At 41.3% G+C, this 6,190-nt stretch overlaps 1 pseudogene; it reads right to left on the bottom strand.

The window, feature by feature from the left end:
- Nucleotides 1-338: 338 nt before the first annotated feature.
- LOC106021499 lies at nucleotides 339-1,304 on the bottom strand (annotated as a pseudogene).
- Nucleotides 1,305-6,190: the final 4,886 nt, after the last annotated feature.

Raw genomic sequence — 6,190 nt, 5'->3', positions numbered from 1 at the left:
GTCAAAGAATAAATAAAAGATTATTAAAAAAATAAGGGTGCACCCAACCCTATCAATCCCAGGTTCAAGTGTGTACGATGTAAACTCATTTGAAGGACCTCAAGAACTCTTTGAGTCTGCCAGGAGGCTCAGCTCCTTGTTTTGTTTTGTTTTGTTTTTATTTCAAGACATCTATTTTCAAAATGGATCTCAACATTAGCTTTTGGCCCATTCTGCCAAATGTACAAACTACAAATGCTTGCTCAGAAAATGAGGGGCACATGCTAGTATCATGTCTGGGAAGTGATAAAAATCCATATAAAACAAATATTCAGAGTTTCCATAGGAACACGGGAAAGCATGGCCCATCTCCTAGCCTTGCATACTGCATCTGGGCCAATCCCTACTCCTACAAACACATTCTGAAACTAGCAGTAATTAAGTTAAATGCCCCCCAAATCCCTTAATTCAAACTAAACTTGCAGGTAAGAGCTACAAGACTGGCATGTACACGTTGATACTAGCAGAAACATGGGCTGCTGGGTGACGGATGCTCTCTTGGGCCCAAGATGGGAGTAGAGTGCCAACATCCTGCTCCTCTACTTCTGGTGGGAAACCATGGTTCTGGTCTGCTTCATGAACTGCCACATTGGGCTCAACACCACATAGTAGACAGAAGGCCTCTGGAACCTGTTGAAAGTAGACACAGCAGCAACATTGTATGCACCCGCGTTCTCAAAGAGCATCCAATCACCCACACGCATTTCAGGCAGGTTACAGCTCTCGACGATCTGGTCAAGGCCATCGCACGTTGGTCCCCAGATGCTGGATGGGTAATACTTCTCATCTGGCTTGGATCTCTTTGGCAGCAGGGCTTCACATGCGCATGATCATAAAGAATGCAGTTAAATGACCCCCACACTCCCTCACCCACGCAATGCATGAAGGTTTGCTCACCGGACTCATCTTCATTGTCAGAGCCCATCTGCTTCTTCCATACCATATTTCTGGCAATGATATTGACTGCTAATGTTGAGTTTGGTGCCACACTCAGAACCAGCAGGCTTCTCTTGGAATGGGCAAAAGAGCTAATTATCGATGTCATTGGTGTCAGCTTCCACATGGGGAGTGGATGTACTGACCCTGAGTCTTTCACCCAGGCCCTGCCAGATGCCCGCTGTGTCTTGGACATGGGAAAAGAAGTTGGTTTCAGCATGTATCTGCTTGATGTTGGTGGTGGCTTTCCTGGATCTGAGGACAGGAAGATTAAATTTGAAGAGATCACCAGTGTTATCAACCCAGCTCTGGACAAGTACTTCCCGCCAGACTCTGGACTGAGAGTTATAGCCGAGCCAGGCAGATACCATGTGGCCTCCGCTTTCACAGAGGCTCAGCTCTTACTGGACAATTAGGTTCATTTTACCATGGTAACATGATCACCATGACACTGCAATGATACAAAGGTTAACATGCCCCCACTACAAAGATAACATGCAAACTCCTGAAATGGCCCTTGCTTTTATTCATGGGGTCAAAAATCCAAAGTCCTGGCAGAGACCTCAGGATATTAGGTATGGGCTATCTGCCAAAAAAAGTTACCAACCATGAGCATAGCCCACCCAAATAAATGATACATTGTTGTAAACACCTGGGCAGGGCTGTCTGAGTCCTGTGGAGTAACTGAGTCACTGTGTAACCTGGCTGCCACACAAGGAGCTATAGAATTTTTTTCTTAGTTGTGTTTATGATTTCAGTCTTCGGTTCCATCCCTCCTTTCTTTGTTCATTACTTTTTTATTTTTTATTTTTGAGACAGGGTTTCTCTGCAGCTTCAGAGCCTGTCCTGGAACTTGCTCTGTAGACCATGCTAGCCATTCCTTTTCAGAAGGAAACCATGCAACTTTATCCTGGATTTCACAGGAGCTCACAGACAACAGTTACCTTAAATTTCAGAGGAGATATTAACCAATGCCAGAACTCTTCAGATGTTGTGGTCCTGGAGTTGGACTAAACACAGTTTGTATCATCAGGCATAAATCTTTGGTGGTCAGAAGGATAATGTTGTGGTGCAAACTCCAGCAAGACTTTCAGAAAGTGATCAGTTCATGAGGATTATGTCTTCTTCGGTGGACCAGTCCATTGATCTATGCACACACACTGGTGACATTTTAGTAGGTGGCAGATGCTAAGAAGTGGGGCTGATTAGGTGAAGTAGATCATTAACAGCATGACTTTGAAGGGTTAACTTTGAGTCCAAATTTCTCCAGTCAACAGCCCACCTTTTTTCCCCTTCTTTTTTTTCTAAATTATACTGCTATGAGACAAAAATAATTCTCCTGTTGGGTGTCAAAGTTCATATTTTCAAAAGCCGATGGGTTCTTGAGTCCTACACATAGCACGAGGCAGAGCCCTCTAGGAGAAAAGCCCGATGAAGTCAGGGCTCTCAGAACTCACATTTCATCATAAAGCACTTTGAAGTCAAAATCATTGCCTGGAAGGTTTCCACAGGAAAGAGATTGCAGAATGAACGTTATGGGGAGGTATAGCCATTCCAGTCCTTGTCTGCTACTGCTGTCTATGGAGACCTTGAGACAACAGTAGACACTTGGGACCAGAATGTCAGTCCCCAGCTGCAGATCAGAGGAGACTGTGGTCTTTTCGTGTCCCACCAGCCTGTGTCTTGCCTTCCCTTCTTGGGGAAGGAAGCAGTTGGCACAGCGAGACATCTACGTGTCTCATGACTGGCGTCAGATCCTTACCTATTCTCCAGGGGCAGATGATGGATATCACCCACTCTGAAAGAATCGTAGAGCCAAAAATCTGCCTTCAAGAACTCAGACTCTGGAGTCAACCTGACCTCCGTTTAGTTCTGGCCCTGGTGCCATATGGCTCTCCCTGTGTGGCCTTTTAGGCAATGTCCCTGGATCTTTCCCTTTTCCCTAGTGACACATGCATCATGACTACAGAGAGATTTTTACTAGAGGTTGTTAAGAGTGCCAATCTCCTGCATCATCATCCCAGGTGACTATAAACAATCAACTGTTTGTAACCTGAGCTGTTGCTTCAAAATTCATTCTAAACCCTCCTTGCTATTCTTTAAAAACTGGTCTTTGTCTTCTCCACACAGCACTGTGGACACCAAGACAAAGCTTTGAAAGGTTATGGGTCTGCTGAGAAGAGAAGAAAGCTCAAGAATGGGCATTTGTGAGTGAACAATCCAAATTCTACCAAACTTGGTAACTATATTCTCCAAGACATGAACTGAACTAGAGTTCTGTAGTTTATGATACAAACAGACGAGAAAAGAGAAATACGTGCAATATTAATCTACCATCTTTGCATCAGCATTCAAAACACATTTGTACTCTGGGAAATCTCTTAGTCTATATGATTCCAGATGCTTAGTGGGTGAAGGCACACTGTAATATACCCTTCAGGCATTAAATGAAAGGGTCATCCTCAGACTCAAACCTTCCCAACTCCTCTTGTCATTAACTCTAAATGATGTAGGCTCTCTAGAAATTGTACTGAAGTAATTTCCCTAAAATGCACAAACATGGATGGAAAAACTGTTCATGCTTTGAATAAGAAGTGCCTTGTCTGCCCTCACGGTCCAATCCCTAGAAGAGCCAACAGATGGGTGGCCTAGGTGAGTGGTAGGGAAGGCTAATTATCTTGACAGTCATGTCTAACACTGACAGTTTTGTCCCAGCTCTGTGCTAAAACTATTACCTCAGTGAGCATTTCAGTTCCTCCCATGGCTTATTTAGCTAATTATTATGTGATGATTTTCTGTATCTATAGATTCAAAGAATGAATTGGTGCTATTAGAGGAAATTGCTCCCTACCTGCATCTGCCTGCCCACCCTATAGAGCTATAGCAGACGTTAACACTCTGATTTCCTCCCTCCTCCCTTCCAGTCAAAGCACAGGCTTTGTATTTGTAAAGCTCTTTGTTATTATTTCAATCAGAAGTAATAACAGTTTGGTGTTGTCGTTGTCGAGTGGCTTTCTTAATGGCATAAGACACTTCCTTTGCAAGGAAATCAATTACCCTCCTAAGTAATATCATATATATCATATATATGTGTGTGTATGTATGTATATATGTGTGTGTGTGTTGTTGTTGTTGTTGTGTTGTTGTTGTTGTTTAAAATATATCCTGATTTTGGGGTAGGTAGTAGAGATGATGGAGGATGCACAAAATAATGTGTCCTTTGAAACATTTTGAAATTCCATTATTTACAATAAAATCCATTATCTCCACATCCCAAACCATGGCCAATTTTCTGTTTCCAATCAGATTCTATTCATTTCTTTACACATCACTCTCCAGGAACTGTTAACATGAAATATAAGTGTAGGAATAAATACCCTTATCTCAGTCCATTTGTATCCATTTTCTTGCCACTCCTAGGTAAGTGGGGATTATCTGCTTTATACTTAATAGTCTCAATTTCAGGAAGGATCTTGTGCAATGGAAGTAGCACTGTCTTTGCTGTGATTGTGTGATGAATATTTACACCCATTCTCTTCAGTCCTGGAGGATCCAACAGAGATCACATTTTAGACTTTCACCTTGGTCTTTGCTATTAATTCTTTTTCCAAGTAAACTGTCTCTAAGAATTTATCACTTCTCAGTTAACCATGGTCAACCCCAATCTTCTTACTTTTTCCATTCATTCTATACTCATTTCTAATCAAATTAGACTCCAGTTTTTTTGGTGGTTACTTTTTGATTATTGACTCAACACAACTCTTCTCCTGGGAAGAGCTGAGGTATATCTCAGTTGAGGTATTTCCTCCAATAGGTTGGCCTGTGTGTCAATTTACTTTTTGGTTAATGATTAATGTGGGGGCAGCTTACCATGGGCAGCACTATTCCCTATACAGTTTTGTCTTGTATGTATAAGAAAGCTAGCTGAGAAAGCCACATAAATGGAGAGAGAGAAGACAGAGAGGAAGGGAGGGAAGGAGAGAGGGGGGATGGAGGGAGGAGAAGAGGAAGTAAAGGAGAGCTAGCAAACAACATTCTTCTGTGGCTTCTGCTTCAATTTTTGTTTGAGTGTCTTTACCGACTTCCCTAAATTCTGGACTGTGTCTTGAATTATAAAATTAATTAAATCCTTTACTCATATGTTTCTATTTGGCAGAGTGGTTTATCACAGCAACAGAAAAGCAAACTAGAGTGAGATGTATCTCTGCTTATCTTTGCTCCTTATGTTTTTATACGGTATGTTGAATTTTCCACTTTAACGAATAACTTGTATTCCCTTGCCTCTACTTGTTGATTAATCCTTCTTTATTCTTTGCAAACTTCATATTTATACAATGTTTTGATCATATTCCTCTATCATTACCTTCCTCCCATTCTGCCTACACTTCCCCCCAACATCATGTCATCCTTTATTTCTTAATCTAATTACTGACACCCACGTACACATCAATATGGGGCAATCCTCCCACTGGATTTATCTACATAAGACTCACACAGGGCCAATTCTGACACCAATAAAGTAGAGATTATGGATCTGCACTTAGCAAATGATTGGTTACAGTGAATGGGTGTACGGGAAGGAGAGTTACTCTTCTTTGTGTATCTGGCTATTTAAGGCCAACTAAAATTCTCTCTATTTGCTGTTCTTCTTTCTGGATCCATCAAGAACTTCCTCATGATTTTATTAAATTAATCTCTTGGTATGACATTCACTTATAGGTGTGTGCAAAATCACAGTATAGTGGATGAAATTTGGTATAGGAAAATAGCCTTGTTTTACACATCATGGTGGCCTATGGGTAACTGTTGAATGTATTAGTGTCTAACACATATTGCTTACTCAATGAATACATGTGAAATATGGGGTGACTGAACAAATGACTTAATGACAAAAGGTCTCATGATTAAATATTGTTCAGAAAGAAATGATGGCATGGAAAAGAAGGAGATATGAGATTGGCAGTTCCCAAGTTTCTCATTTAGAAGCCCGTCTTGTTCTCTTGTCAAAAGGCCAGCACACATTAGTTTCTTGGTGGCACTGGTACCATTATATTGTAAAGTTAGAGTCACAAATATCCCCTTAGTTTCCAAGATAGTCTAAGTCAGGCCATGAAACTTTCATGAGAACTCCTCTAGCAATGACAAGAGTATCTGTTTTACTTTTAAAATCACAGTCAAGGATGTCATGCCTTGCTGTCAAAGTCTATCCTAAGGA

This window comes from Mesocricetus auratus, unplaced genomic scaffold (genome assembly GCF_017639785.1).
Source record: "Mesocricetus auratus isolate SY011 unplaced genomic scaffold, BCM_Maur_2.0 Super-Scaffold_100028, whole genome shotgun sequence".
Lineage (NCBI taxonomy): Eukaryota > Metazoa > Chordata > Mammalia > Rodentia > Cricetidae > Mesocricetus > Mesocricetus auratus.
The sequence above is the reverse complement of the archived record's forward strand: the minus strand, read 5'-3'. Positions and strand labels throughout refer to the sequence as shown.